Source organism: Mauremys reevesii, linkage group 3 (assembly GCF_016161935.1).
Source record: "Mauremys reevesii isolate NIE-2019 linkage group 3, ASM1616193v1, whole genome shotgun sequence".
Taxonomy (NCBI): Eukaryota; Metazoa; Chordata; order Testudines; family Geoemydidae; genus Mauremys; species Mauremys reevesii.
The window spans coordinates 54,892,360-54,901,887 of record NC_052625.1 but is presented as its reverse complement, the minus strand read 5'-3'; the positions used below and the strand labels follow the sequence as shown (position 1 = coordinate 54,901,887).

Sequence of the window (9,528 nt, the reverse complement as noted above, 5' to 3'; positions counted from 1 at the left end):
AAATCAAATCAGTAAACGTCGATGTCATCCTACATACCCAAACCCGTATTGCCAGCCATAACAACTGAAATTTACAGATGGGCAAAGTAAAAGAAAATGCTGCTTGAGAACTTAGAGCTTGATTTAAAGATATTTACATTGTATGTTTTGACATATGATGTTGACAATTTGTGTTCCAACAGTTATATAAAGCTTTAACATTTTTAATCTTAACATCTGCTGCCATAAATAGTCTGACAGCCGCATAACTTCCCACAACTGAACATTTATAAAAATAAAGTGCTTAAAAACCAATATCCAAATTTATAAAAATTAAAAATCAAAATTCTGCTAAGCCTTAATTGTACTGTATGTAGCCTGTGAAGTGCTTTAGGATGAAAGGAATAATGTTTTATTATGGTGGGTAGTAGCATCATGGTAGCCTTTGACCCACCACAATTTCAACAGCTGTCAGCAGTCTCGATACACACACTGAAATTTTTCTGCTGCTGAGAGGAGGAAATCACCCTGCTGAATGTCACTTCTGTGGCACACTGTGAACCACAGACCTTTCGCGCAATGTGGCTGCAAGATCATTTCTGCTATGGGCGTCCTATTGTGTTGACCATTATGCTGCTGTTCAAGGGAAAACTTTTCTTGTCAGACATCTGGATTAAAGCCTCTCTCATGAATGATAGATGCATTTCCCCCCCCGCTGTTACAGAATAAATCCTTCTTCTCTCCCCTCCACCCCCATTAAATGTGCTAATTCAGAGGTTCTCAAACTGTGGGTCAGGACCCCAAAGTGGGTAGCGACCCCATTTTAATGGAGTCACCAGGACTGGCATTAGACTTGCAGGACCCCAGGGCCAAAGCCCTAGCTCCACTGCCTGGGGCCGAAGCCCAAGGCTCACTACCCAGGGCGGAAGCCCACCCCCTGGGGTCACGTAGTAATTTTTATTGTAAGGAGGGGGTCACGGTGCAATGAAGTTTGAGAACCCTTGTGCTAATTTAACAATTCTGCTGCTGCATCGGATGTTGCAGCATTCTGCACTGACACCTTACTATGCAAACAGCCATTGGCTACAGTTTTAATTGATGTCTTAACTTTCTTAGATCTGCACAGGTGTCATTGTGCAATTAAAATAATTTGCATATGATCATGTTGGGGGGGAGTTAATTATTTACATAGATAAAACTCTGTGATTAAGAGGAAGGATGGTGGTGTAGTTAAGGTACTGGACCAGGAGTTGGGGAGGATATTGGTCCAATTCCCAGTTCTGCCACAGACATCTCATAAGACCTTAAGAAACTGAGGAGATTTGCTTATCTATAAAATGGGGATGATTAGATGGATTTCCCACCACCACCTTTTGTCTGTCTTATCTATTTAAATTGTACAGGGACTCTCTCTTATTGTGTGTATATACACACATTGTGTAACACCACACATACTTCCAAGTTGGAGTCTCTAGGAGCTACTGCAATACAAATTTTTACAACCTGTCTAGTAATGTGGTGTTTTCCCCCATCAAATTTTTGTATATGAGGCAGAGTGATCGAATGATCCCAAATGGGACTAGGAGTAAAGATTTCTCAGTTCATTTTTAGCTCTGGCACTGACATGCTGTATGAGGTCAGGCAAATCGTTTTACATTCTGTGCCTAGGTTTCCCCAACTTGTAAACTGGGAATAAACTGGTGGGTAGAGTGCATCACAAATACTAAGAACTTCAAATGAGAGGCAAGAGCCAAGTGGGATAACCCTTGTGTCATGAGGTTGAAGCAGCTTGCCTGAACCTGACACAATAAGGCTCCTACATCTATCCCAGAACCCTCTGCACATTCTTTTAAGGGAGCATCTTTGAAGGTTCTGAAGCATTCTTTTAGCTTTGGCCTTTTCCTCAGATCAAGAAGGTTCTGGGTTCCAACCAGGACCAGCTCCAGAGGTGCTGAAATAACCTTGGAGATACTCTTGTATTTTTAGGCCAGACAGAAGTAGGATATACTGGAAATCTCGAGAGCATGTTAACAGTAACACCAAGTTTCCAGGCTGTAGTAAGAGGAGGTCCTGAGATCTAAACCTTGGTATCAGAGGCCTGGTATGAGGCCTAAGACCTGAACTAAAGTAATGGTCAAGACTTTGCTAACATAAAGCAAAGTTAAGCTGTGAGCCAGAGGCAGGCCCTGCTCACAAAATCTGGCAAGGAAAGGGCTGATGCTGTAGAAAGAGACATACCCTAAAAGGTACTGGGGGCACCAGAGATCAGAACATTTGCATACTTGTACACTCCACACAGATAACAAGGAACAGGCTGACCCATGCCAGTGACGGGGCCAAAAGGGTAATATGATGGATAGAGTTGTTTTGTTCGAACCAACATGTACAAGGTGAGAGGCGGCACCTTACTACGTAGAGGGGTTGTACCTTGCTACGTAGAAGGGTTGAACCTCAATACATCAGGAGTGATGTGTAACTTGTTTGTACCTGTGAATAAGAATGCATCCCTGGGGCAGTGTCTTTGTCCAGCCTAGGGGGCAGTGGAAAGTCCCGCCACTGACTGAGCTGAGTCCATTGCCAGGGGGCACATACTCGTAGTATGTCCTGTAGAGTAAAATCTAGAGGGTACTATCATTGTGCTTCGTTTGACAATAAACCTGGCCGAAGTGCCTTCGTACCTTACTAGACTCTGTGGTCATTGGGGGTTCTCTCGGGGTCTGCTGTGTCAACTATCTTCGAAGAGCTGGGACAGCACACAGAGGGAACACACGCACGCAGCTGAGTGATGTCAACCTTGACCAGAGCAGAGCACCACGCCGGTAGCATCTGACAACACAGGCCAATTTTGCAGATGCAGGAGGTCTGGCTGGGCTTCAAACAAGCACCTTGACTGTGGATACAAGCAACAGGTTCACCCAGCATAGACTCTACCAGATGGACCTCAGACTATGGATCTAATGCCAAATGCATTCCTCCGGTGTGTGGGGGGGTGTTAATATGTGAAAAGGCCCTTTCCTGGCTGTGCCTGTTATCAGGCAGAATGACTGCATGGCCAATCAAAGACGCACTCCCCATGCTACCCAAACTCACTGGAGGCTCTGCAGGAAAAGTTGAGTAAATGGGGTGGAGCTTCTTAGACCCCTGTTCCTCTAAAACAATCAAAATAAGGGAGAAAGGGAGAGATGATAATCCACCCTCTCTCCCTCCTTCAGCATATAGGAAGGAGTGAAAAAGAACTGAAGGGAACATCAAGCAGTTGTGTTGCAGAGAGCCAAAGTGATTGCTTTGTGATTTCTCTCTTGATGTTGCTGACTCATTGGGTCCATTGTTTCATCCCTAGTGTAATTACACTGAGTTACCATGAAATGCCAAGTGTAGCAACAATAGAACTCAGATCCTTATGCTCCAAAACCATAGCCTCCTGCCATTTAAGCTAAAGGAGAATCACCACTAGCAGCATAGGGCTGATGACACACAGTTGATCAAATCTGATTCCATCCAGCAGGGGGTTACACACACAAGCCAGTTCAATACATACTGATTTCCCATTAAAATTGATTAGCCACAGTACTGTACAACACCCCCCCCCAGTTATTCAATATGTAAATATCACTGGTTGATTGCAGAGTCATAAACAGAAGCCAAAATTCACAGCCAAGGATGCCACTGTTACTCATTCAAAAGTCCATTTTGTCTGTTGACATCAGCAACATACAGCCAATTTCCCAACACAGAAATAAGCACCCATCCTGCCAAAACCAAGGACAGGTTTAATAGCTTAAGGAGTACTGTGGTATTTTGGTAAATAAAATCTGCTTATTTAACAGCCTTTAAATAATGCAGGTGCATTTCCTGCTGTTAGTATCTGTTCAAGAATTTCATAAACAATTATTAATATCTATGCTAAAATGCAAAGCAGCAGGGAACTCAGTGATGTTATTAAAAGTGGATTTTCATCAGTAGACTGTATTTAGCATCACACTAATGCTCTCTTATGAAGCATAAGCTATTCTATCGCCTTTGTCCCACGATCTTTGTAGCAAAGATGGATAACTGTAGGAAGCATAATTAGCTAGGAGCAGCCCAGCATGGAGCAGTGCTGACATCAAATGCTAGCTCCCAGAAGAGTCTACAAACCAACACACGTTTCTCTCCAATGTCTTCTCCATTTCTGCCCAGGATTTTGTATCCATACAGTTTTCACAAGATGCACAACAAGTTGAGACAGCATACTTGGGACTAGACTGCCAACAAAGCAGGAGAAATCCTGTAAGCCAGTTCATTCTTCAGAATGCTCTATGCACATTCATTGTAATCTTCACAACACCCCTGGGAGGGCACGACACATCATCAGCCGCATTTTAAAGATGAGGAAACTGAGGAGCAAAGATGAAGCAACTTGCCCAAGGTCACAGAGAAAGTCAGTGTCAGAGCCAAGAGTCGAAGCAGGGGAGTTTCTGGTACCCAGGCTTGAGCTCAGACATTTGATCATGCCCCTCTCTGATCATTACACAACTAGAACAAGCCTTCCAAGAGTTTTCCCTCCCATGCTCTTCATTGGTCTCCTCATTCCTCCCCACCCCATGGTTTACACCCACACCCACACCCACACACAGTTATCCATCTATAACAGACTATAAAAATCCCCCTGGACAGCTCTTTGTCATCTTGTATATCTGTGAAGCACCATGCATACCCATGACATTTATTTAATATCAGTAATTGTCAGGCCACTCTTTTCAAATGGTGAAGCTGCATTTTATTGCTGTTACCACAGTATTATAGGTGGTGCTACCAGCCCCAGCTATTAATGTCACCCAGCACATCCCATTTATGAGATTCTGTTTTCGGTTGTTTATAACTTTGCAAAACTAACTGCTTTGACTAAACATTTTCCACACCTACCTCATGCTCAATTTTGGGCGGGGGCGTGGGGGGAGAGCGGAAATAGCTGAACTATCCTGGCTGATGTTTCAGAGAATGAGGTTAGGGGATAATGTTTTGTTTTGCCCACATGAAAGATTTTGGCAACCTTTGCTTTGAAAAGTTCTAATGCCCCCAGAGTTTGGAGCAGGGACTAGGAATTTGGCAAGGAGTGGCCTGTGTGTCAAGGTAGCACCTTTAGCCATCCCCATGAAAAGCTGCCCAGATTTGGCCAAATTTTAAGCATTTGAAAAAAGTTATGTATTTTGCCCATGCTCATTAGGGACTTACTGGAGCTTCACAGCTCAATGCCCCGAAGTTTTGTCTGCATTTAGTATGCTCCAGCCCAAGACTGAGCAGGAATTTCCTTGCAGTTATAGCTCAGGCCTGTCTCCCTCCCCCACTGGGCCCATACAGGAGGGAGTCTGAGTCCAATGCAGAAGGAACAAAAGCCTGGGGAGAGTAGATTGGAACAAGGAGCCTGGGGGGAGAAGAGAAGGAAACCGAGATGAAGATTTGGGGTGGGGAAAGATTGGGGCTATTTGGACATGGAGACTGGGACAGAGCATCTCGAAAGGTGAGACCAGGACTTGCTGGGTAAGGAGATGGGAACAAGGGGTGGGGAAGAGACAGGATTGGGACAGAAGGGGTCAGGATTGGGGGAAAGAGAGCAGAAGAGTCTGTGCCCACTGGAGAAGACTCCACTTCTGAACCTGGAATGGAAACCAAGACTCCCAAGCCTCACCTTCTTCAGCTATCAGCTTTTATCTGTGAAACCCACTGGCAAAGTGTCCCCATCCCCCTCTAACGCTGGCCACAGAGGATAATGGTCTACTACTGCTATCAGTTACACATGTTATGTCTACACTAGAAATGCTACTGTGGCACAGCCACAGCTGCATCACAGCAACAGAAGGGGTTCTTCATCACTGTAGGAAATCCACCTCTCCAAAAGGCAGGAGCTAAGTCGATGGAAAAAATTCTTCTGGGGATTTAGGGATGTCCACACTGGGGCTTAGGTTTGCTTAATTACCTCACACAGGGCATTAACTTTTTCCACAGTCCTGAGCAATGTGGTTAAGCCAACATAACTATATAACACAGGCCAGCATTTAATTAGTGCAAGTGGCAGAGGTTCATGTAGCGGATCTAAAGGCTCAAACCCTGCGGATGACCCATATAGGTGTCAATATGCCGCCACAGGTTCAAAATTGTGGTTTTGCTGGGATTTTTTTAAAAAAGCAATTACACACAAAAATGCAATGTTAAGAGAACATTAATGTTACACAGTCAAGCACTGAAAAGTTAAACCAGAATTAAGGTTGTTCAAGATTAATTCAGCCCCCTGGTGCATATCCATTATGATTCCATATTGTTTCTCCCCAGGACCCTTACTTCATTCAGTGCACAGGATGGACTGGCTCTTGGGATGAGTCAGGGTTGTGTAGAGAAAAATGTTGTTCTCTAAGGCTTCTGCTCCATTTGTTTCAGACATTGGAACGTGCCTACAAAACAAGGCAGAGAACTGCAGGAAGAGAAAGGACAATCTCATGGTTAAGGCAGTTCAATACTACCCTAGGGAATTGGATTCTACCCCCTACCTCCACCCCAGAGCTCCTATGTGATGCTAGTGGTCATGGGGCACACACCATCAAAGCACCCTTCATGGGCCAAACACCTGCATTGCAGGGGTTCTTCTACTCTAGCACCGCCTGTCATCCACTGTTCTGGTTTTATAGTGGTCTGCAGCTTCTGTTGCCTGAGCCTTTCGAGTTCAATCCTCTTCCAAGGGGTAGAGGTTAGCAGAAAAGCCCAAACAGAACCAAACCCAAGTCTACTGGCCTTTATGCCTTTGGCCCTCATCTGTGGCCCCATCAATCTCTGCTTCTTTTAGTCTAGAGCAGGGGTGGGCAAATGTTTTGGCCCGAGGGCCACAGTGGGATTGTACAACTGTATGGAGGTCCAGGTAGGGAAGGCTGTGCTTCCCCAAACAGCCTGCTCCCCACCCCCTTCCTACTCCCTGACTGCCCCCCACCCATCCAACTCCCCCTGCTCCTTGTCCAATAACACCCCCCTCCCAGGACTCCCCAACCCCTATCCAACTCCCCTGCTCCCTGTCCCCTGACTGCCCCAACCCCTATCCACATCCCCACCCCCTGACAGGCGCCCCAGGACTCCCACTCCCAACCCTCCTTGTTCCCCCATCCCCTGACTGCCCCCCCAGAACCTCCACCCCATCCAACCAACTCCTCCTCCCTGACTGCCCCCCAGGACCCTCCACTCTCCACCCCCTTACCAGCAGCAGGAGCCTACAGCCACAACACCCAACCAGAGCCAGCTGCGCTCCCCACACTGCCCAGCAGGAGCAGCAGGCCAGAGCACAACCCATGCAGCAACATGGCAATGGGGGAAGAGGGGAAGGCAGAGGAGGGGACAGGGACTAGGTTCCCCAGCCAGGAGCTCAGGGGCAGGGCAGGACAGTCCTACAGGCCATAGTTTTCCCACCTCTAGTCTAGAGGCTTGTAGTCCCCCCTCTTGCTGGCAGAGAGGTAAGGGAACCCAGGCCCACCCTCTAGTCTGAGTTTCAGCCCAGGGACCCTGCATTAGGCAGCAAACTGCTCCTTCCATTTCCCTGGGCTGGAGATTACACTATTCCTGTTCTGTAGTTTGGTCTCCCCATCTGGCTTCATCCCAGCTGGCTACTGAGGAGATTCCTCAAGTCCACTCATGGCCTTTCTGGCAGCCAACTCATGCTTCAGGTAGTTACATTATCCCTCCTTAAGGCAGCTTCCTCTCCTGGAACTTGGCTGTATTTTAAACTCTTATTAGCACTTGCCTCAGATCAGGCATCCCCCCAGCATCCCTCCTAAAGCTAGGCTCCAGGTCAGGCTAGCTGCAGGCCCTCAGCTGAGCCCAATCAGCCCTTTAGGCTGTGAAAGTTCCACAGACACACCTTCCCCTCCATAAGGGAAAAGGCAGCATCCCACTGAGCTGGGAGAGAGGGGGCTTCTAGTCCCAAGCCCTTAAAGAAACAGTAAAAGGCCAGGCTCTATTACTCTTCAGGGGAAAGACTAACTTCCAGCACATTAATCATGTTACTTAAGCCAAACTTTTCACAGGTGGGTCACTAACCCTGTGTTTCTCATTTTCTGTGTGCACAGTCTGAGATCTGATTTGAAGGGTGCTGAGCGCTCACAGCTGCAGGTGAAATCAATGGGAGCTGTGCTTTGAACCTATAAGGTGCTTTATAATGCTAAGAATTCTGAAAAATCAGGTTCTAGGTGTTTAGGCACTCAAAATTAGTGGCTACTTCTGACCTTAATCCCTCAGTTCCCCATCTGTAAAATGGGGGTAACACTCATTTATCTCTCACGGATGTTGTGCAAATAAATTCATTACTGTTTGTGAAGCAATCAGATCATGTAGTGATGAGCACCATAGAAAAATCTCATGAGGAGATTAATAATTGTGCCTTCAGAGCATGGTTTGAATAGTGTGCAGTAAATAAGGCCTGGGGCCTCACACTGAACAAAGAAGAGATAGAGCTGCACTAAGTGGGCACAGTCCATCCTGTGCACTGAATGAGGCATGGGTCCTGTGGAAAAAAATAGCCTATGGTCATGTAATTAAAGACTCTCTCATAATGCCCAGGCACGTGGGGGCCAAACCGGGGGCAGCAGATGTATCTTCCCCTGGAGGAGACTAGCTCCCTGTCCCGCCTCTTCTGCCCGTGGCCCGACCCACACTCTACCCCTGCTATGCCCCAGCCCCCTCAGGTCCCACCCCCTTCCCTACTCAGCCCCCCACCACCACCACTGCTCCCTGCATCCTCCTCTCCTCCACTCTCCTGCTCACACTTTCTGTGTCCCTCCTCTCCTCCAGCCCCTCTCTCCCACCACAGGGGTGGGGGGTGAGGAGAGACATGACAAGTGGGGGGTATCACAGGAGAGGGGAGTGGAGGAGAGGGGGGCCACAGCAAGTGGCAGGCAGGGGAGTCTCATGGGGGAGGGGTGTGAGGAGGGACACAGTGAGTGACAGGTGGGGAGTTTCATGGGTGGGTGAGGAGGGACACAGCAAGTGGTGAGGAGGATGGAGGTGAGGAGGGACATGGCAAGCAGCAGTGGGGGGTCTCATGGGGATGGGGAGTGAGGAGGGATGTGGTGGATGCAGGGGGTCTCATGGGGGTGAGGAAGGATGCAGTGGGAGTCTTGCAGGACATGGGGCTGGAGGAGAGGAGGGATGTGGTGAGCGGGAGGGATCTCTGGAGTGGGGGGTAGAGTGGAGGAGAGGAAGGACTCACCAGGCAGCGACGGGTGGTGGGGGTCTCGGGGAAGGGGCAGAGCAGGGAGGGGAAGGGGCGAAGCGCAGGCAGGGCCACCACAGTCCAGGCATCTGGTAGCGAGGCAGCAGCATCTGTGCCAAGGGAGGCTTAGCCTCCCCTGCCCTATTATACCTAGCACTCATGGGCCAAACAATAGTCACGCAGGCAACCTTCATTCTGGCGTTTCCTAATTTTTGAGTGCTTGACTTTGTAACCTTGCTGTTTTTATAAAATCTTTCTTTGTGTGTAATCAATTATTTGGGGTGAATGAATTCAGGAGTAATGGCCAACACTCCCCAATCTGA

The 9,528-nt window shown here is 47.7% G+C and overlaps 1 long non-coding RNA gene across 1 annotated transcript; it reads right to left on the bottom strand.

The window, feature by feature from the left end:
- Positions 1–3,763: 3,763 nt before the first annotated feature.
- Positions 3,764–7,878, bottom strand: LOC120401507. The gene is made up of 3 exons (XR_005596494.1): positions 7,199–7,878; positions 6,298–6,407; positions 3,764–4,355 (listed from the first exon to the last, which is right to left on the bottom strand). It is a non-coding gene; the product is annotated as an uncharacterized LOC120401507 (long non-coding RNA).
- Between the last annotated feature and the right edge of the window lie 1,650 nt (positions 7,879–9,528).